Below are 24,646 nucleotides of genomic sequence, written 5' to 3'. Positions count from 1 at the left end.
CAGTGACGATGAGCCTCATCCAATCGATTGATGGCCTTAAGAGCAAAACCAAGGTTTTCAGGGAAGAAGAAATTCTAGCTCAAGACCACAACATCAGCTCCTTAGTGAGTTTCCAATTTGTCAGTCTGCCATACAAAGCTTAAAATTCCCAACCGCTGAAATCACGAGACATTTTCTTAAAATAAATTTCCCTTGATAGATGACAAAATAGATAATAAATGATTAGATAGATAAATAGATGATATGTAGAGAGATTTAATACAGAAAAATATAAATACAGGAAAATATAAAGACAGGTATAGATATAGATATCCTATTAATTCTGTTTCTCTGGAGATGGCAGACTATTGGTTTTTTTTTCCCTTTTCATTTAGTTATTTTCTTGGAACAATTTTCACATACCTGCTTTCATAACTAAGATCTGACCTAACTCTGGTTTTACCAAACTCCTCTGACTTCTGAGTCTCACCAGGATTTTTTCTATGGGAAAATTAAAACACTGAGTAATTAATCAACTTGCCACATTTTTACAACTAGCAATAGCAAAACATATTTCTAATTCAAGACAGTGCTAAGAACATGTAAGTGAGAATAAATATATAAAAAAAGAGTAAGTATATCAATAGCAATGTTAGTTACAGGAATAGACAAAATCTGTGACCAGAGATATTGATTAATTTCCCAAATACAGAATTTCCCAAGTAGAAAATATTGAAAGGTAAACAAAATAGATGTTCCAAAAGAGACCATGTATAGAAGAAATCTGAAGTAAATATGGGAAGTTTTGATGAGACTTGTAAGGTACTAAGAGCAGGAGTTGGCTTAATATTCAGCAGAGAGAGTAATTAATTGACACTTAAAATAAAGCAAGACTTCCCCCTTTCTGTCTCTATCTCTTACTTTTATGTTTTTATCAAGCTTTTAGAAATTTTTTTCTTTAAACTTGGAGTTGTAAAACTTTATGAGATATTTAATACTTTTCCTTTCATCCTGTTCAATATTCCTACATTTAAAAAGTTTAAAAGATAAATTTAAAGTGTTCTCCTAAGAGTAGAACCAAAAGAAAAAGGACATAGCCAAAGAAAGAAAGAGAAAAATTAATATATTAGTTTTGGTCGAGGAAGTCCAATTTCCTATTAAAATAGGTTCAAATATTAAAAAAAGGAAAATGAAGGAGAGGAGAAAATTATCAAGGAATTAATACAGGAAAATTTCACAAAAGTAAAAGCCACAGGCCCTACAAGAGTAGTACATTTACTAAAAAAAGACTCCCAACTAGGCACACCATCATAAAATTTTTAACACCAAAGGTAAAAGTTTTCAGAAAAAAAAAGTAAATGTATAATATATTAGCAATCAGAAAGGCACTAGACCTCAATGGCAACTCAGGAGGCTAAAAATAATGGAGAAATAATTTCAGTATTTGAAGGGAAAATAATTTTTCACCTAGAATTATGTGTAAGCCAACTAATCAATTAAGTATAAAGGCATAATTAAGATACTGAAGAAATATAAGAAGTTATAAAAGTTTTCTCCCACATACTCTTATAGGAATTGTTAATGTTCTCTAAATGACATGAACATATGCCAAGAAACATGAAAGTCTAATAACAGTGGATTCAACACAATAATAGAAACATGGTAGCTTTGTAGACTTGGGGAGCAAACCAGATAGCAGAAGGAGGACTCAAGGTTTTAGGGTTGCAGTCTCTTGGAAAAAAAGCAGGAAACTCAATAAAATATCTTGTATAGGCACATTTTTGAAAAAAATATCTTGTATAGTCATGAAGGATATGTGAATTTCAAGATATGTAAGACAAAATGAAGAAAAGAATATAATACTCAAGTAATAAAGGAAATGTGATGATAATATACTAATTCACTCTGCAGTACACTAAATTAATGAAATTTAAAGGATATAAATACCCATTATTAATTAAATTAAAAACAGTGATCAAACTATATAGAGAAGAGAGGGTAAGAGGAAATGAAAATTTGATTTAACTACACTAAAGTTCACCATTATAACAGAAAGTCATGGTAATATATTATATTAGTGAATCATACATATTTATATACACATATGTATAGTGTGTATGTGTACACACACACACACAGACACACACACACACTGGTGCAGAATCTATACACAAAATTATATATATTATATATACATATATCCTTGATTTCAAGCTAAACTCTGCCTATCTTAGTTGTGTGACCTTAGAGTATATTGAGTAAATTTCTAACCTTCATCGTCTTCACTATAAGAATCGACTTCAGAGGGTTCAAATAAATTTGACATAATTAACATAACATATCTGCAAACTGCCTGACATTTGAATTCTCAATAAACATTAATTTCCAGTCAGTAGTAGTTTTATAATTGTTTTTAAATTTGTATATTATGTTCATCCAAATGTATTTGTCTATCATAAAGATTTACTCAAACTTTCTGGTCTACTACTAGATCCTTTTATTTTTGCTGCCCAGCATATTATGGTCTTACTCTTGTTGTTATTCTGCCATTTCAGTTGAATCTTCACAGAGGAAGAAAATTATATACACTAAAATTCAAGGTCCCTTCTCTAAACAAACAGGTGATTATTCAAATAAATAAATAAATAAATAAATAAATAAATAAATAAATAAACACACACACACACACACACACACACACACACACACACACACAATACTACAATCATAAAATCAGTTGAAGATGGAAACTTATCACTATTTAAGCCCATATTTAGACATGCATTTATCTGACTTTAAATTCAATACCTTTAATATTATACTACTTTAGGATTTAATAACTTTTAAGCATGTAAGACAAATAGCAGACCTTTTGGAGCAATTATTTTGTTTCAGACTAAAAATGATCACAAGCATATATAAAAACATAATTTGTAGGAGAGAGAAAATAAGCTTTTTCAGAATTACTGTATTCAGTGTAAATATTGTGTTCTGATGTCATAGAATATGCATAGTAAGGCTTTACATCTTTCAATCCACTACTGAAAATATTCTGATATTCAATAAAATTCAGTGATTCTAAATTTTTCCCTGTATCTTTACAAGATGTTACAATGTCCTGATAATGCAAAAATAGAGTGCCGAATATAATCTATGTTATTAAAATGTTCTTCTTCGATTTTAAAGTGGAAAAATCAACTTTGTTGGTAGTAGAGAAAATTAAACATTAAGAAAGTAGGGTCAGTAACTGATGCTGCCCAATGTATTTACATATCATTGGACTTCCGTGTAATAAGATGTTTTATTTTTCAATACACTAGTTCAATGCTGCGGAAAAAAACTATCAGTATAAACATGAAAAATATTTTTGTTAAATTAAAGTTATTCAGATTCTTAGATTATGTTGCTGTCCAATTTTTATACAGTAAAAATTTAGGTGAAACTTTGGGAACAAAAGTTCACTAAGATGGAGTTACTATTTCCTTTTGGTCAATTTTTTTCCTAAAACAGTTGGAGAAGAGAAACATTTTAATAAAATATATGTAAGCTGATACCCTCAACATCTTCAAGTTCCTCAAACTGTGTGATTTCTCCATAAACTCATTATAGAAGAATGATTCAAGATACAGTTATCCATTCAAAAATACAAATTGCCCTAAAAAAAATAACAAACTAGTTTCCAGCTGCAGATATGCAAAAGTTCGTAGACACCATGATGAACAATCTTAATAAGCAGACCATAAGGCAATACATTAAATCTCTCTAGCACGCCTCTCACATTCTGAATTCCATTCCTTTCTCCTTACTTAGATTAACTGCTACTCATATTTACTGAAACAAAACCCCCCCTTCAAGTCTCAGTTAAAATTCCAGTGCCTTCTCTAAATAAGTCAGTCCAATCAATTCCCTTCTTCAAGTACGTTAGGTACTTACTGTCCTTATTACTTGGACATTTTAGATTTTCTGCCTTAGGTAGCTGTTGTTTGTGTGTGTCTTACATCTCCAGTTAGGACTCATACTCCTGGAAGAGAAAGCCTAGTTACCTGTCACTGCAATGCTAACTATCAACCCTTCCCATCCCCACAGAGAAACATGTAAAATTAACCAGAAAGCCATACAAATAATAAGTACTTAATAATTTTCTTTAAAGAACATAATCTAATTATGCCTTAATAGATAAACTGTGTATTTGTTGATCAACATGATAAATGTGTATAAGGACCAAGAAGATAAAGTAGGGTTTTTAGAGATTCATTCATTCATTCATTCATTCATTTATTTATTAATGTCATTTATTAATGTCATGAAGTAGCTTTAATAAAAAAATCTCTTTGATTCCTATTCCAATGTTGAATGTGTGTTATATGAGTTCTTCAAACTGAGAAAATATGAACAGAGCAATTTTCTGTATTTAAGGAATTTCTTTCTGCTACATATAGAATGAATAGCATCAGATTTAGAATATCTTGAACATACAGTGATGCCCTTCCTGGAAAATAATAGTAACTTTGAGGAATAAAGCAGTGAACATAGCAGAGCTCCACTAATATCCCTTCGCTTGGAGGCATGAGGACAGAAGGCACTCGTACATCAAATCAAGAGGAACAAATCAAAAGAAATATAGACTCATCAGCAACTCTACCAAGAAAGTCAGAAACAAGAAGCTACACTCTTTGCATAATCTAAACTTGAAATTGTTCCTGGTTAATAATTTTCTGACACAACCATAACAGGCAAAAAGTAAACACACTGCTAAATCTGTTTTCTAAGGATGACTACCATGCTTACACACAGTGAAAATAGTCATCTACCAAAGTAAGAAAGTCATGCCAAACACAGTGGGGGAAAACCTACAAGAGAAGACACTTTCCAGTCAAACTACATGAGCGTTGGCCACCTTACCTTTACCCTTAAAGCTACTGGATATATGAAGCAGATAAGTCAACTACAGAAAATCGAATCTTTTTCCTCTTCGTTTGTCTGGATCTGAAAGATATAAACAGAATTCATATCATTTCAAACATGCATATCAGGGGATCAAAATAAAGTAAGTAACAGGAAAAAGGAATTCAAGAGCTCTATGAAAACTCTGTATTTTAAAAGAAACCACTCTCAAAGACAATTGTAAACAATGCTATAATAAGAAATAACTTTAAAAAAGGTTTTATACAAGTTCTCAAAACACTTCAATAAAATTTATGCAAGACTAATGATTTTCTGATTAGGAAATAGAAAAGACAGAGTATGACCTATGACTGCTTAAATAAAAACCACAAAGGAGATGAGATCATCAGATTGGATATTAAGTAAAATAAGATTAATAAAATAAATAATAAGGGAAAAAAAGAATACTGAGTAAGATGGAGCAAGGCTGACAGAAGGAGGGAAGAAAGCTGACAAGCTGTAAAATGGTAGATTAATAATTTTTAAATTAATAATTAAATATTTTTCTATATTAAAGACTTGGATTTAAGTATAGAAAGAGTTCCTAGAGGACTGGCCAACATTAGTTAAAAGATACCAGAACTCAGATATGCCTTTGTAAAAGTGTTGCAAGTTTAAAGGACTTAAAAATACTCTCTATGAGCTTCTAGGAAAAAAAAAAGTTTAGTACCTAAGAGAAGAGAAAAATATCTGGCTGACTTCAAACTCAAAGTAAATAAGACTGCCAAAAGATAATGCAGATTGTAAAACAAAATTTCTAGGTATAACCTATCTGACTTTTACTCAGAAAGGCAAAAACAAAAATAATTTTTAAAAGTTGTTCTTAGATAATTATAACATATGCCATCTACATTTTATTTAGAAAAAACAAGTACTAAATGATACGCTCCAAATAACTGAAAGATTATTTAAATCCTAAAATCCTAGAATGGAATTTTTATAATAAAAGAACTAGTAATATTCAATGTAACCAATAAAATATAGATTAATGACTTTAATAAGATAATAAAACTTCATCCAAATATCAAAAATAACTATTATAGAAATTTCATTTGAAATAATATTAACAGTGATGATGCTATCAAGTTATAATTCTATTTAAGCAAAACCTCAACAGAGAATAAAAGAACACAAAACTGTTGTACCTGCAGCAAACAGAATATAAAAAGAACTAAAATATGACACTAAACCAAGATACTGACTATAAAATCAAATTATCAAAAGATATGTAAGATGTAGGAAAATGCTCAAAATAAAGTAAGGAACAAAATCAACTTCTAAAATGGGACAAACACATAATTACCAAATTCATATACATACGGATGCTTACAAAATGTTAGCAGCCATTCACTTTGGTAGACTATCAGTCTTTAACATTTTCTTTTTTGTACATTTGCATATTTCACTAGTTTCAAAATAAATACATAGTCCTGTAATCGGAAGAGTTTTAATAAAAAACATGTTCTTATAGTCATATCGATAAAATCAAACATACATATGATGAATTGTTTTTGTCTTTTTAATGGTTAGAAATTAGATTATTACATGGTCTAATGGATACATTATTATTATTATTATTATTATTATTATTATTATTTTAATAAATGGCTCTGTAAGAAATTGTCTTGTCCCAGCTGGGCCTAAGTGGTTATTGGCCTGGTGGAGCCTGGTACCAGACACTGATGTGCATTTGTATTAGTGAATATGCTGGTAAGTGGCCTTAGTTGTATTTGCTTTGTTTAGGTATAAATGCAGGAAATTAAACACAAGAGGCAAATAAAAATGTCCAAAGAAATGAAGAATGAAAGACACTATGCTGGCTCATGGGAGAAAGGGGTACAGGTAGGGATCCTATGCTTTTTTTCAAGCTTGTTAGATACAGCAGTAAGAGTACTACCTTGAGGGGCGCCTGGGTGGCTCAGGCGGTTAAGCGTCCGACTTCAGCTCAGGTCACCATCTCGCGGTCCATGAGTTCGAGCCCTGCGTCGGGCTCTGGGCTGATGGCTCAGAGCCTGGAGCCTGCTTCCGATTCTGTGTCTCCCTCTCTCTCTGCCCCTCCCCCATTCATGCTCTGTCTCTCTGTCTCAAAAATAAATAAATGTTAAAAAAAAATTAAAAAAAAAAGAGTACTACCTGTAGAACTAGGGGACAAAAATATATCATGGAAGGGAAGACAAGGACTACAGCTTTGCTAATTCTAACACTGGTTTTGGGGCAGCTCGGTCACGCAAAGGTTTTGGGACCACAGGCAGAACATCACTATGACATGTGCAAAAACAGGAGAGATAGAAACTATCCACAAAACATTTCCATGAATGAAAACAGCAACACGGGATGGGGAAATAATGTCCAGCTGTTTCTTGTGTGCAAATTAGAAGAGAAGGGCAAACAATTAGGAAAAACTTTGTGATACCAAACAATCAGAATGGTTCATGAGATGTCCTCTGACACTCCCAATGGTATTCCCTTACTTTTCAATACACTTAGACTAATTGCCCATTGTTAGCAATGGCCAATGCCTTTCTACCTAATTTGACATTGGCCTCCATCAACCTCATTTGTTACCCACTCAATATCCACACTTTCTCCAATACAATTTTGCTTGATCCAATGAAAGTTGTTTTTTGGTTTTTGTTTTGTTTTTAACTTCTTTTCCTTTGCAGTGGTCAGTACTTCTAGATTAACCTTAAAAAAAAAAAAAAGATGCTGGGCCTTTTATTCTTCCCCTTCTAGACTTCTAGACTTCAACAGAAATGCTTCTAATATTTAATTGTTGCAGTGTTTCAATAATGTTTCCAAGGAAACATTAGAAAGTTATGGACTGATCATTTTTTTCCCCATTTTTCAGTTATATTAAGGAAATGGTCAACCGCTGCTATTTTGCTAAGGGTTAAAACTCACGAAATTTTGTCATATACCTTTTTGTTATACACCAAGATGGTCATGCACTTTTCTTTTTTGACCTATTCACATGGTTATTTATGTGAGTAGATTTTCTGGTTTTTAGCTATCTTTGCATCATTGGAATGAACACTTTGTGCTTCTAGCTTACCTTTCACTTAGAGCACTTCTAATTGAAATGTTTTGTTTTTTTCTTTTTCTTTTTTTTTTTTTTGTTTTGGGTTTTCAATGGGCTCTTTCTTAAAAGAAAGTGTACCAATGTCTTCATGTCATTTACTTTTGTTATTCAGGTCTAATGTCATCCTCTGAGAAAAAATTTCTCTAAACACATTCATGAAAAATTTCCTAAACACAATCCCATACTCCTCTCTGGAATCACTCTTTATCGACTTGCCCTACTTTATGTAATTCACAATATATCTTGATATCTGCAAATTTATCATGTATGTATTTGTGTACTTTGTTAAATCTCAATATCCTGCCATGATGAAGGCAGTGACTTAGTCTTACACATTACTATACAATAACACCTTAAACAGTAGCAGGAACTTACTAATATTTCTTTTTTGAGAGAGTGAAAAAGAGAGAGAGAGAACAAGCAGGAGAGGGGCAGAGAGAGAGGAAGAAGGAGAAGCCCAAGCAGGCTCCATGCTGCCAGCACAGAGCCCAATGCAGGGCTCGAACCCACAAATGCGAGAACATGACCTGAGCCAAAATCAAGAGTCAGACACTTAACTGACTGAGGCACCCAGACACCCCAGAAACTTACTAGTATTTCAATAAAACACACATACATACCACACACACACACACACACACACACACACACACACACACACACAGAGAAATAAGCGTATGAGAAGCAAGGAAGAAGAGAGGAAGGAAAGAGTGCCGAAAAAGGAATATATAAGGGATTTTTGTGGGTTACTTCAAGAGAAAATGGTGGCCAAAGCTGGGGAAATTCAGCAATCATTGATAACACTGTCTACTGATGACACCCAGGTGCATATGTGTCAGAAATTTGCCACTTATAGGAGAATTAATAGTTATATAAAGATTATTTGAATAGATTTATTTAGAATTGATGATGAAAATATATTTGAGGAACAAGAACACTACTGTCATCTCAAAATAAAATATAGGACTCTTTTCCAGCTTTGTAAATGATATGCTAGCAAAAATATAGTATTTTAGGTATTGGGAGAATGCTATGCTATTATTTGTTTATTTATTTATTTACTTATTTATTTTTACTACACTATTATTTATTAGTAAACTTTCACAATTGTCAACTTAGCTGGATTACAAACACTATTATCATCATTTTAAACGTATTTAAAGGACTTTCTTGAAGCTACAAATGCAATAGTTCCCGGATAGATGTACTACTCAGAAGTCGGTTTTCTACCACTATTTTAGTCATGGTGCTTCTTAAAAAAAGCAAAACTAACAAACAAACAAAGACTACTGCATATACTACTTCAAAATTTCTCTCCATAACTCTTAAATTAAGGTCAAGCATTACCACCTTTGTCATTATCATATTAAATTAGTAACAAAAAAACCCAAAATCTGCAGATATAGGGATATATAACATGTGTACATAATAAATGTGCTAAATTCACTGGTTATATTTATTATTGCTCAAATATTTTATATTTCCTCTAGAATGCATGATTCTTCAGCATTTTTTTTCCTTCTCTGAAACATTAACCATTGGATTAAATTATTACTTCAACTTTAATTTCTCATCTTTTGGCCATTTTATGGACTAAAATGATTTTTATTTAATTATTATAAATTTAATAAATAGGAGCTTAAGTCCTATCCCTAATACAGTTACTGCAGACATGCTGCCTACCTCATGTCAGCTATCCTGACTATGCAGTTACCCTGAAGAAACTCAGTCTGAGAAGTCAGATATTATTTCATCTTGATTTTTTTTTTTGTAAGAGTAACTAGGTAGAAATGGCCTGCTTATGGAGCATATTCATATAGGCTCGTATTAAAATTAAATTAAATGCTTTCTAAGAAATTCAATAAATTCCTAAGGCTATAGCTATAGAAATGTGAGAAAAAACCATAAGAAATGGAGACAGGATATATCTGAAGAATGTCAAAATAACAAAAAGGTGATATATCTGAGTCCAAACAACTCAGTGACTACTTAGAGAACTGAATTTTATTTATTATCATAACTCATATTCCATACCCCTCAAAAAATACTTTAGGGACACTTTAAATGGCCACTTGACATCAAATGAGACCATCATGCTTATAAAAATAAAATATACAAATACAAACAAAGTCTATGAAAGAAGATAAGTTTTGAATAATTATACACATCTTTAACTTCTGATACTTTGGTTTGCAACTTTTAGGTAATTTTCCTTTACATGGGTAAACCCAGAGATAATATTAAAATAAGAAAAATTTAGTCATCTTTTAATTTGATTGACTCATTTTATACTTCCCTCCCACCGCCACTGGCTATAAAAGAACATTCAAAACTATTGTGAAGTTTCTTACTTGGACAAAATAGATGCATTGTAATTTATAAAAGGAAATTGTCTTCCTCCATGAACAATCACATCCCATTGTTCATAACATTGATAATCATATGTAGTTATGTACAAAAAGCTTGAAAAATACTGTTTTTTTTGTGTGTGTTATTTAAAGCTGCCAATTTGCCTGGGCTTATTAAAATCAAGGCTAAATCATTCCAGTGAGCAAAGTCTTAAAGTTTTAGTTGCATTGTCATAGGCCTAAGAATAAATTAAAATGTAAAACTTGAACTTGAGAGACATTTAAATGATCAAACTAAAGTATTAATGCAGGATAAACCTAATCTTAGCAGTACAGGAATGAGGCTTTACTAGCAAGTCTTTTCTAAGAATCAATAAATGTTAGTGAACAATATTAAGTGATGTGCTTAATAGTCCAACTATTAATACGCTTAACCTGGTTTGCCACCTTGGATAGAAGCAGCCTGATGTATTAAAATAAATGTAAATTAAATGTCTCTTTCCAAGAGTTTTTGTTTTATTATTATTACATACCCATTAGTATCAAACCTGATTTTTTTTAATTAGAACAAATCATTTCTTTCTCATATGGTACAATTTCAGTATAAAAATATTAATATCATAAAATCTGGATAGACCATTCAGACTTAAGCAATCTCCTTGTAATAATATTCCCTGGTAGAAAGAATCCTTACTAACGATTATTTTTATAGATAGCTTTATACAGTAGAGACAGAGTTAAAGATAACCCTTTACTATAACTTTTAATTTAAAAACAGACATAATACTGAACAAAGGTGGTCTAAAAGACTCAAATGTACTACATACTTAAAATGTTTTAAGGGAATCTAGTTGTCTCTTATATTCGTTTAAATTTTGAAAATTTTATCCATTATGTGCTTTCAGTTTCCATTACAACTATCAAGACTTAAAATTTTGTGTAGTTCAATTTTTAAAAAAATGCTTATTGTTGTATATTTTTAATATTTTATACATTTTGATCTCTATCTTTTTTTTTTATTATATTGTAATCTCCTTGAGGTCAGAGTATCTATTTGTTCTACTCCATACCACATACACAAATTCAACCACAGGTAACGAGGTTTATTCCAGGCAATTATACTGGCTCATCAACTCTCTCTGACTCACTGAGGTGGCTGTGTCTTGTTTACCTGGTTCTAACGATCCTTGCTATCTATATTCAGCCTAATTTCTTCTCCTATTGGCCACTTTTTTGTGCTATCTTTATTTTGCTTATTAGACTTTAATTGCATACTTAGGTCTTGGTTCTAATAACTCATCCAACCCTCTTTATATCTTCTACAATCTACATAGTGAAGTTTCAGTGCCTGATCATAACCCAGTCCATTACTCAGCACTTAGGAGACAGGAAGTCAGACTGAGTTATTAACAATGGGTGATATAATAATAACTATTGTTCATTTATTAATGTTTGCTCTTGGGGAAACATAATTAAAAGATGGCAAAATTATAAGATACATATACACAATATTTTACATACTCAACTATTCCAGAACTTGACTAAAACATAATAACCTTTATATCTCATCATGGGTTAGATAAGTCATACAGGTTACTTCTTATCATCAAGCCTGGTAACATGATTTATTATTGTCCCCATTATAGAAATGGAGAAAGCAAGTTAAGGGATATACATTATACTGACTGAATTATAAAGTGAACATTAATGTAAGCAAAAAAATTAAAAAGGAGGATAAGAGGGTTAGGGTGAGTTAACATCTTATTCTTCAAAGATGAGGGTCATCACACACTGTCAAAGTTGATTAATCAAACTACGGTCATATAAGCACATTATTTAGAACTATAGAGACAACTACCAGAAACAACAAAAATAAAATTTCATCTGATTCCTTTTGGAAAGAGGGAAAATGGGGAGGAAAGGAGAATGTATATGTGTGTGTTTGTGTGTGTGCATGTGTGTGTGTGTGTGTGTGTGTGTGTGTGCGAGAGAGAGAGAGAGAGAGAGAGAGAGAGAGAGAGAGAGAGATAGGATGAGGCAGACCTTACTGCAACCAACTGGAATGAACACTTCTGTTAAGAATCAGCATTGTTTTGGTGTTTACTCAGGTATATCGAGCCAACTATACAGCAGGGACCAGAACTCAAATTAGTTGACCATCTTCACCTTCTGAAAACTTCAGGAGAGGAAGAAAGAATTAACAATGAAGATAGAACATTAAACATCTAAACTGCTATTGTTTAAAGAATGCTCTTGCTGCCTTAGCAATCCATACATAAATATGCACAAAACAATCATTGTTAGCCAACAGAGTTAATATTATTGGTTGACTCATCAAGAAACCACCCACACTCAAGAAGTATATTTATAGCACTCACTATTTACTTATTTATTTTCTTTTCAGAAGAATAAACCATGAGGAATCAAATACTCAGTCAAGATGGTCTTGAGGTAAAATTGCTAGTTAACGAGCTGTGTTGAATAGTTTCTTCAGCCACAGTTATAAACTGCTTCAAACATGCTGGCTGTTTCAAATGAGCCACACAATGGTGAAATGAAGATAGAAAAAGACACTTTTGAACAAGATATGGGGAACTCTGCTAATGCACTAAATGACATTATGCACAGTTTCTTGATGAGAAAATTTCAACATTTCCTAATTTCTATCACAATTTAACAGTTACAGCAGACCTAGTTTCCTTGAAATTTGTTGTGAGGTTAGTGATGAATTAATTCTACCTGCACTAGATGGAGGATTAAATAACTCATTTTGACTTAAAATAGCTTCAAATTCTATTATGTCTGACTATTAACATTTTTGTCTGCCCAAGAATCTTTATGAACTATTTCCACCACCACCTCTACCCCATAGGATTAAAATTAATGTCAAAGAACAAAATTAACTATTTCTCAGCACACCAAATCTAAATGTATAATAATAATAAAATATATAATACATGATAAATATATACATATATATCCTTGGATGGTGTTTTTTAAATTTTTTAAATGTTTTATTTATTTTTGAGAGAGAGAAACAGAGTGTGAACTGGTGACAAGCAGAGAGACAGGGAGACACAGAATTCAAAGCAGGCTCAACTCTCTGAGCTGTCAGCACACAGCCTGATGTGGGGCCCAAACCCATGAACTGCGAAATCATGACGTAAGCCAAAGTCGGACGCTTAAACGACTGAGCCACCCAGGTGCCCCAGAAGATACTTTTAATCATCAGCCTCTTTGGTGAATATTTGATATTCTGTGTAATACTCCTAAATGTAATATCTATAATTTTATTAATATTTTAATTTATCCTCACATCATTTGCCCTAAGGTGGCTGTAGCCTTAATGCTTCACTAAAAATATTCCATAATATTAACAATTGCAGATGAAACGAAATATTAGTATTTCAACATGGTATGCTACCTAATATTTTGGAATAAAAATTATCTCTAGTAGCTACTGAAATACACATAGTAACCCTTTGAATTTTATTGTTTTGATTTTTGAAAATCATAGGAATGTAAGGTGAAGTTTATATATAGGAAGTTGTCATATGGTGCAAACATTCCATAAAGTCCTCTTACCATGTGTTCTTCAGTCTGCATAGTTATTCTACTTAACAGTTTTTTTTAAGTTTATTTATTTAATCTCTACACCTAACGTGGAGCTCAAACTCACAACACTGAGATCAAGAGTTGTATGTTCTTCTGACTGAGCCAGCTAGACATCCCTCTACTTAATACTTTTTAAAAGTAGATCACAGCATCTCAGCAAATCTGTTACCATAAATTTAGTGCTACACAAACATTGTGACAAATTCCTTATAATTAGAAATTAAACAGTTGTATTTGCAACTACACTTTAATAAAAGTCATTTTACAATAAGTATTTAAGAACGTCCTATAATGTTAAATGTATTGTTATTAATACTGCTTCATTAATTATATTTGACATGTGCTTTACATCTTATCAGTTTTGTAGTTAGAAGTTTTATCGATAACTCCATGACTGACACAACAGTCAGTGAATAATAACCTATTCTAGGTATTTTGTGTATTTTCATGGGGTCTTAGCTAAAGTTTAAACTTTACTTTTAATTGATCTATGAGCCAGATAAAAATATAATTTTAAATAATTACATTTTTAACATGTTTTATTATGATTTATTCAGTTTGAAATTCTACAAGTGAGATATCCCCTCATGAGCTCACGGTAACTCCTGGGAAAGGACACTAGGGAAGCAGGATAAAAAACACAATGAAAGGATAAATGAAGAGTCCGGATCAAAGCTATTGCAGTGCATTAATCTTGTTCTCCAGAGTACCTACAAACATACCAAATTTGGGATGGTAAAGCATGTCAGCTCACCTAATTCAGCTTGTTTATCAAACAAATCTTGATATAATACTGCCTTAGGCTAGTGCATGCCTTCTTTTTTTATTGTAATAAAACATACAGAGCATAATATTTATCATTTTAACTATTTGTAAGTGTGTAATTCAATGACATTAAATACATTCACAATGTTGTATAACCATCACCACTATCTATTCCCCAAAATTCTCACCATCCCTAACAAAAATTCTGTACTCACTAAACAATAATTCCATTTTTCCTTTCCCAATCCATAATAACTTCCATTCCACTTTTTGTATCTATGAATGTGCCTATTCTGGGTACCTCATATAAGTGCAGTCGTACAATATTTGCCCTTCTGTGTCTGGCTTATTACACTAAGCATAATTTTTTAAATGTCCATTCACGTTGCAGCATATAGCAAAATTTAATTCAATTCCTTTTATGGGTGAAGAAAATTTCATTGTAAAAATAATAATTATATTTTTAAAGTAAATTTGAACAAACTTGATATACATAACAAAAAATTTCAATATGTTTGTACTATCATTTCTGTGGCCATATGATTTATTATTCATTTTTATTCCAATAGTGAAAGGGATGACTAATAACAATTAAACCTAGACAACATGCTTATACTGGGACTCTCCAGGGAAAACAAGAAAAATGGTCCTCCTAGGTACCAAGGAAAACATTCACTGTGGCAAGAAGGAGAACATAGTTACCAACGGCAAAGTATCTTCTTCATTAAGAACTAGATATGGAATTGCTTTGTGGGATCCCAGGGTTTTGATGTAATTAAAGGTTTAATATAAAACAAAATTCTTTTTCTTTTTTTCTTTTTTAATGTTAGAGGTTGTTAGAAGTGACAGTCTGTGTGTAAAATAAAACAAAATTCAAATGTTAAACAGTAGCTTTAAGATAACACTGGTTTTCAAAAAACAAAAACAAAAACAAAACAAAAAAAACTACTCTTACAGGCCCCCAATGACTGGAGAGAACCATAATAAAACCTTAATTCACTGGTTAGAATACTGCTGGTATCACCATAATTTTACCTGAACATAGCAGACTCTATTCTTTTCGAAAACTTAATCTCATCTTGTGCTATAGCTACAGAACAAAGAGCCTCTTAAAATCAGTAAATGCTTGGGACACCTGGGTGGCTCAGTCGGTTAAGCAACTGACTCTTGATTTTGGCTTAGGTCATTATCTTACAGTCACGGTTTCAAGCCCCATATCAGGCTCTGCACTGACAGTGTAGAGCCTGCTTGGGATTTTCTCTCTCCCTCTGCCTCTGCCCTACCACTCCCTCTCAAAATAAATAAATAAATCTAAAAAAATTTGGTAAATGCTCTTCACTCCTCCCCCACTTCCATTTTTACCTAAACATTTTCAATTTTCTTACCTGTCTTTCAAAATTTTACTCATCATGCCACTTTTCACTAGAAGTCTTCCCTTAGTATCATGGCAGAAATGGTTGTCTCTACTAGAGCACTTTTTTTTCTGCCTAGTCTTATAACTATATGCATTTTAATACATGTATTTGGAGCTTGACGTGATATCTCTATACTTCCCATCGTCTAATCTGTTGTGCCTCCTGCAATAGAGTTTCACAAATGCAAAAGAGTAAAATAGTGGGTTAAGGTCGGCCCACAAAAGAAATAGCTCTTTCTTGAGACACACAGGACACCTAACACACTCCTAGCCAATTATCTTCCAAAATCTCAAGGTCATATGAAGCCTAGAAACAATAGAAGAGGTTGCTGAGTTTGGGAAAATGTTTACCAGAATATCTCAATAACCTTTATCTACTGCAGTTATCTAAAATAATCCAGAGTATGCTTTAGTTCATCATAGTCACATGGTAGTATATCGAAGAAACAAGATTATCTTAGGAAAAAGAACTTGAGTAAAGAACTTTCTACATTTTGAATCTCATCACTAGAAGCATAAAACTTCAGAGTCTGAGTGAACCATAAAATTCATCCTTTTTAGAAAGCTACCTTCTCCAATCTCCTTATAATGTACTAATTTACTGGACAATATACTAGAGAGATGATTGTTCTAATTCACCTTAATACCTCCACTAATGGGAACTCATTACCAGTTGAAAAGCCTCTTCAATTTAGAGTTAATGTGTTCTCAGGGCTAATTTAGAAAACTTCAGTTTCATATATACTTTTGTGTGTGAAATATTACCCTGTTCTTCAATATTTCTTAATATTTCATACTATCCCAATGTTTCCTCCCATTCGTATAGCTTGACATGTTGTATTTAGGTAGGGTAGAATACAAAATAACAAGAGTCTTGATAGGAAGTTAAAAGCTTAGCTTTTAGGGATGGGATGTAAAGGCCTTATGCTATAGCATTAGTGTTAAAAGTGTAATTGAGAGGGGTGCCTGGATGGCTCAGTTGGTTAAACATCCAACTTTGGCTAAGGTCATAATCTCAGAGTTTGTGAGTTCGAGCCCTGTGTCGGGCTCTATGCTGATAGTTCAGAGCCTGGAGACTGCTTTGAATTCTATGTCTCATCCTCTCTCTGCCCCTCCCCAGCTTGTGTTCTGTCTCTCTCTGTCTCTCAAAAATAAATAAATGTAAAAAATGGTTTTTTTAATTATTTATTTATTTATTTTTAACGTTTATTTATTTTTGAGACAGAGAGAGACAGAGCATGAACAGGGGAGGGGCAGAGAGAGAGGGAGACACAGAATCTGAAACAGGCTGCAGACTCTGAGCGGTCAGCACAGAGCCCCACGCGGGGCTCAAACTCACGGAAGGTGAGATCATGACCTGAGCCGAAGTCAGACGCTTAACCGACCGAGCCACCCAGGCGCCCCAAAAAAGTTTTTTTTTTAAAATGTAATTGAGAAATGTGAGTAATACTTCTACTTCCTGAAGACTGGATAATCTTGCCCTGAAAAGGGAGGAAATCAGAAAGTAAAAAGAATCTAGGTACTGGTGTAAAGCCCTGAGAAGCATGCATACGCTTAAGCCTCAGTTTTTGTTAGTAGAGAGGGTTGACAATAGAAACTCCAATAATTTTGAGTGATCCAAATACAGATACGATAAATGATTCTCCATCTCTCACTCCTGCTCCCACTAAAGGCTGAAATTTTGCAAAACCTAGAGATCCCATATAGATCAGTCTCCCAAGAAAGAGAACAATTTTCAGAAGTGTAAAGAATGGATCTGGAGAGACAACGAGAAAATGTCTGATAGAAATGCAGTAGGATTTATGGAAGATCTGAAGGCTCACTTGAGGTTTGTAGCCATCAATTCAAAGACAGACCGGTCAGTGAGATTGCATTTTCTTCTCCAGCCCCTACACTCAGCAGTTTGGATATATTGCAAAAATAGTTGGAAAATTTAGATTTTGTCAGGTAAGTACCAAGGGTGGAGTAAAAAAAAAAAAAATTGGAATAGAAGTTGTATTCATGATATTATAGCATTAGATCAGGTTATAAACTAAGAAAAGAAACATGATAGACCCCTTATTCTGCAAACACATGGTTAGTAAATGAAAGATACCATTGGGTTGAAACATTTTAAAATTAGTATACTAGAACAGAGAATAGGGTACAGAATAGGCAAGTAGAAGAGAGCAGCCAGAAATCAGAATATTTGTCATTTCAGATGTTTGAAATTGACCCTCTTGGTAATTCAGAGTTGCAGTATGAGCATGATAGTAGTAGCTAAAGAGGTATGTTAATGCAATGATTTCCAGAATCAAGGTGCTTTCTTCTATTAATTTTAAAAGGGAGGACAGATGGATTAGATGAGAAATTCCTGGTATTACCTCATCCAACGGATTTCAAATCCTTGGATAGGTATTGATTTAAAAAAGAAAAAAAATAAATCCTCACAGGAGCTTTATCATTAAAATGCCAGTCAACTGATTTTTTACATATTGATGGTACTGGTTCCTTATTATGGAGTCAAGAAAATCATCAGCATATGCAAGAGCGCTAGACATATAACAGGTATTCAATATATACTTGTTGCATGAGAACGAGTGTTTGAAAGAATAACTATAGTTTTAAGAAATAATGAGGAAATCATTATGAAATGCTTGGTTGTACAGTTATTTTTTGTGTCACACATAAATAGATCAGAGAGTATATGTGAAAACTTTCTAGGTCTTAAAGCTTCATAATCATTAATATGTTTCTGCAATTTTGATGTATTAATATTCATTAAACAATCATTCATAGAAAAATGCTATAAAGAGGAAATGAAAATTTCCAAAATCTATCAACTGGGTTCTTAAGTTGGACTTGACATCCTTCAAAGCTTTGAAAATATAACCTTGTTTTTAACTGTTCAGTGTCACTAGTCCAGTGCTATGTTTACCCTTGTGGGCTTCATATAACAGAAAAATGTGGCTAATTTTATTTATTTGTTTATATTCATTATACAGTTTTATTTCTTTCTACTCTCCTCCTCCTTTTATTTATTCATTTATTTTCCTGTAGGAGCAAACACATTTTTTTCTCTTACAAAAACAGAAAGAATGCCAGCTCATGTCACTCAGGATTCTGCAGAGCTTAACTTGTGCATAGGAAGCTCTTCCTTCATGAATCTTTTCATGGTTTGCTTATTACCATCTTTTAGGTTTCAAGTCAAATACCCATTCTACTCCCTACCCTAGACAGATTTATAATTCTAGTATAGCACTCATTTTTTATCTTTATCAAAGCACTTATCAACACTTGAAGTTACCTTGCTTACATGTTTAAGCCTTATCTCACATCTAACCTTTATGGTCAAGTAAGTTCCTTAAGGTCAAGGATTCAGTTTGTCTTTACTCCTGTGTTCCTAGCACTTGGAGAAGTACTTAACAAACAGTAGTTTACCAGAGAATATTGGTAGGTTTTCTAATATTAACAGATCTGTAAATCATTCCTTTTAAGATTTCTTTAATGGATATCATAAATAGCAGTTCTGTATCAGCCAGTCTAGTAACAATATAAAAACTTCATCAGAGTTTAACAGAATTTTTGGTATAAAGAATTAGAAACCATGACTCAGAGAACTAGAAAGACAAGAAGGAAATACCAAAGTATCACAGAAGGAAGCAATTGCCACCTTCTTCGCTGGAGAACAAAGAGGTAAGGTTGGAAGAGTTAGCATTTAGAAACTTGGAGGAAGAGTCCTGTGAATCTGGAACTCAGATCTCTAGAGAGGGGTGATGCAAAGTTGGGGCTACCTGTGAGATACCACAGCAGAAAATCACGTGTTCCCGCAGCACAGGAAAGACTGACAAGTGGAATCAGCTGCTACGGGCAGGATTCGGTTCTCTGTTGCTGTTTTAAGGACAGAGGAGTGTGGTGGTGATGGCAACAGAAGCAGGAAGCAAACAAAAGTAGCAGGTCCTTCTCCTTCCAACAACAGCTTTCCTCTGTTTACTCCTACCGAAAGAATCTAATAGGAACCCCTTATCAAAGGAGAAAAGTGATTGGCAAAGTTCCAGCCCCACCTCAAAGAACAGTACAAAAGGGTCAGTTTGAAGCCGAGATCATTATTTTAATAACCAGAATATTCCTTAATACAAGAATATTTAATATATATTTTACTTGGGTAATTTTCCTATCAAATTTTAAGCATTATTTTAAATACTTAATATATTTGACATTAATTTTGTTAAATGTTTTGAAATTACATTATAGTTAAAAATTTTCCCACAGTTAGCTTTTGTACCATCACTAGTCATTCAATAATTCTCTCTCATTTTATACAATTCTTTTTTACACAGTAAATTCATATGAAGGGAGAGAAACAGGGGGTGGGTAGAGATACACAGATTTGATTTAATTTTTTTTTAAATTCCTTGTTTACTGATTTACCCAAATCTTTTGTTCTTTCAATATTTCTCTCTCACTAAATGACACCACTCCCATCAGAAACCTGGGTATCATTTTTGGGGCACCTGGGTGGCTCAGTTGGTTGAGCAGCCGACTTCTGCTCAGGACATGACCTCACAGCTCCAAGGCTCATGTGTTTGAGCCCCACGTTGGGCTCTGTGCTGACAGCTCAGAGCCTGAAGCCTGCTTCAGATTCTGTATCTCCCTCTCTCTCTGTCCTTCCCTGCTCAGACTCTGTCTCTCTCTCTCTCAAAAAAAAAAAAATAAGATAAAATAAACATTAAGAAAAAATTAGGAAAAAAAAAAGAAAAGAAACCTGGGTATCATTTTTGTCTTCATCCTCTTTCCTTTCTTGTCTTACTGGGAATTCTTATCCCATTTTCACTTTATTCTCTCATAACAGACAGGGTGATTTTTACAAAACACAAATAAGATTGCACTTTTTTCTTACATGAAATGTTACTATGGTCTCCCTTTGCTCTTGAGAACACTTCTTTAACATGTCTGAGCAGAACTAATATCATATGATATGTACCCACTGTCATAGTTTCACCTTTCAATGTGCTTCCTTTCCCTCAATGTACTTTAACTCCATGGTTTTTCCCTAATACTGCTATGTTTCTGCTCCAACCAGGGTCTTTACTAAAGGGTCCTTCTGCCTTGAAGGAGCTATCTACTCCCCCCCTCTACACCTAGGACCCTCTTCAATTTATTTTAGATTTTAGGTATACTATCTCTTTCCTTGGGTAGTTTCTATGAACTTCTTTACTAGGAACAGTCTTCTATTACACAATAACTTTTATAGGCTATATAACTAATCCTTCTGCCACTCCATGGTAAGTTCTGTCAAGGCAATGTTTGACTCATACATTTTATCCAGGAGTACTTGTCGTATACTGATTACTCAATAAATATGTGCTCAATAAATTAATAGAGATAATACCACCTATTATTGGATATATAACCCAATTATTTGCTTCATTTTTCTTTCAAGAGACATTTATAATGTACATCTTTGAATTCAGTATATTTTATTCATTTATTATCAGGAATTTTATTTTGTGTTGCCATATGGAACTATTCACATTGTACTTTCAAATGAGATGGGTTTTTGAATCCCAACAATGTTTTAATCGAATTTCTTGGGAGACATTTTTTAAGAATATGATCAGAAATAAGCCCACAATTTTATGGTCAATTAATCTTCGACAAAAAAGACAAAAATATGCAACAGGACAAAGACTATCTCTTCAATAAATGGTATTGGGAAAACTGGACAGCCACATGCAAAAAAATGAAACTGGACCACTTTTTCACACCATACACAAAGATAAAATCAAAATTGATTAAAGACCTAAATGTGAGAATGGAGACCATAAGAATCCTAGAAGAGAAGATAGCCAATAATTTGTCTGGCATTGGCTGTAGCAATATTCTTCTAGATACGTCTCCTGAGGCAAGGGAAATTAAAGCAAAAATAAACTACTGGAACTACATCAAAATAAAAAGCTTATGCACAGCAAAGTAAACAATCAAAAAAATAAAAATAAAAGACAATTTACTGAATGAAAGAAGATATTTCCAAATAATATATTCAATAAAGGGCTAGAATCCAAAATGTATAAAGAACTTACAAAACTCAACACTGAAAAAATACAACAAACAAAAAAAAGCCAATTAAAAATTGAACAGAAGAGGAGCACTTGGGTGTCTCAGTCAGGTAAGCATCCAACTCAGTTTCAGCTCAGGTCGTGATCTATGCTGAGCAGGGAGCCTGCTTAAGATATTTTCTCTCTCCCTCTCCCTCTCCCATTCCTTCTCCCTCTCTGCCTCCCTCTCCCTTTGTCCCTCTCTCCACTCATTCACTCTCTCTAAAAAATAAAAAAATAATAAACAAATTAAAAAATGAGAAAACACGAATAGACATATCTTCAACATACAGGCCAACAGACACATGAAAAATGCTCAGTATCACTCATCATCAAGGAAATGAAAATCAAAATCACAATGGGACACCACCTCATACCTGTCAGAATGGCTAAAATAAAAAACACAAGAAACAACAAGTGTTGGCAAGGATGTGGAGAAAAAGGAACCCTCATGCATTGTTGGTAGGGATGCAAACTGCTATAGCCACTGTGGAAAACAATGTGGAGGTTCCTCAAAAAATTTAAAAAAATAGAATTACCATATTATCCAGTAATTTCACCACTGGGTATTTACCCAAAGAATATGAAAACGTTAATTTGAAAGGATATATGCACTCCAATGTTTAATGCAGCATTATTTACAATAGCCAAGACAAGAAACAGCCCAAGTGTCCATCAACAGATGAATGACTAAAGAAGATGTGGCATATATATACATTTGAATATTATTTAGCCACAGAAAACAATAAAATCTTGCCATCTGTAACAACGTGGATGGATCCAGAAGGCAAATGCTAAGCAAAATCAGTCAGAGAAAGACGAATACCATAAGATTTCCCTCACAGGTGCAATTTAAGAAACAAAACAAATGAACAAAGAAAAAGGAGACAAACCAAAAAACAGACTCGTAACTATAGAGAACAAACTGATGGCTATCAGAGGGAAGTGGGGATGGGTGAAATAGGTAATGGGGATTAAGATAAACATGATGAACACTGAATAATGTATAGAATTGTTGAATCACTGTATTGCACACCTGAAACTAACATAACACTATATGTTAACTATACTGGAAATTTAAAAATATATAATCACTTCTACAAATACTAATGACAATTTTTATTTTTCTTTCAAATATCTGTTTCTTTTTTAGTTTTTCTTGATTATTGTCTAAAACTTTCAGGAAAAAAGATATGTAATGATAAAAGCAATTGTGGCATCCTGACAGACAGCTTTAAAAATATTTTGGAGTTAAAAAAAGAGAAAGAGTAATAAGCTACACTAGTAAGTAGTAGAAAGAATAGAACTGTTAAGTTCCTACTTTACACTTACCTTGTCAAAAATATTACCCCTGCTTGGTATGTTGTCATTCTACTTCCAAGACAATATTATATTTTTTCTCTTTGGAGTCTTATATTCATATGACAAGTTTTCCATACTCTTATGTGAGTAATAATATGTAGTTTGAGTTATTGTTGCTTATCATATGTCACCAAAAGTTCCAAAAAAGCCCAGTGGACTCCAAACAAGGCTGCTCAGATTTAAATCCTTGCTTCATTTCTTACTAAGTTTTGTGACCTAAGAAAGTCATCTGATTTCACTCTGACTCATTTCCTCATCTGTAAAATAGAATGAGAAGAAGATGAGTTAGTATACATAAAACATTAAAAGATCTTGAAGATTTACAGTGCTGTTATTAAGGACTCTACAATTATACAATCACAAACACGGAATTATAGAATGTTGAATAGAAAATGATGTGATACAAGAAAATAATTTTTATTATTTAAAACTGAAAGCATATATATAAAATGTTTTTAACTCTTATTCAATTAGTAGTGCTTCAATATATTTTAAAGGATTATAAACTAAAAATGCATAATCAAAAGCATTTATTTTAGTGAAATCTCTATGTTATCAAAGGCCAGTTGTAGGTCAAGAAACATTCTGAAGTGTTCTGATTTACTTTTAGCAGCTCAAGGACAGGAAGAGGACTTAAAATTAATCAAGTGAAAATTTTGAGAATGAGTTTGAAAGATGTGTCTCTTTAATTTCAATAAAAGATTAGCACTGAGAGAAAAGACGAAAAAATCAAGAGGTATGATTTGAGAGGTGCCATCCTAGAAGTATCTCATCCTCAGGGACAATTTATAAATATGTGGAATATCCTCAAATCCAATCAAGATGGTTAGAGTATATTTAAAGGGAAAAAGCAGTCATCAAACTTAGAAAAAGTTATAACTTAATCACTGTGTGTTATCCCTCATGAAACTTCTGATTAGAATTCAGTGCAATGCACATTTATATCAGGCTGGGATGCCAAGAATGATGAACATCAGTGTGCCAGTCCCTCAAAAAGCAATGGCATAATCCTCATAGTGAAAGTATTAAAGTGCCTGCTGGCTTAAATCTAAGTCTCCCATGT

The 24,646-nt window shown here is 32.9% G+C and overlaps 1 long non-coding RNA gene across 1 annotated transcript; it reads right to left on the bottom strand.

The window, feature by feature from the left end:
* Positions 1–3,918: 3,918 nt before the first annotated feature.
* LOC122238479 lies at positions 3,919–23,641 on the bottom strand. The gene is made up of 3 exons (XR_006217399.1): positions 23,554–23,641; positions 4,882–4,965; positions 3,919–4,000 (listed from the first exon to the last, which is right to left on the bottom strand). It is a non-coding gene; the product is annotated as an uncharacterized LOC122238479 (long non-coding RNA).
* Positions 23,642–24,646: the final 1,005 nt, after the last annotated feature.

This window comes from Panthera tigris, chromosome B2, assembly GCF_018350195.1.
Source record: "Panthera tigris isolate Pti1 chromosome B2, P.tigris_Pti1_mat1.1, whole genome shotgun sequence".
Taxonomy (NCBI): domain Eukaryota; kingdom Metazoa; phylum Chordata; class Mammalia; order Carnivora; family Felidae; genus Panthera; species Panthera tigris.
This window is presented reverse-complemented; position numbering and strand designations above follow the sequence as displayed.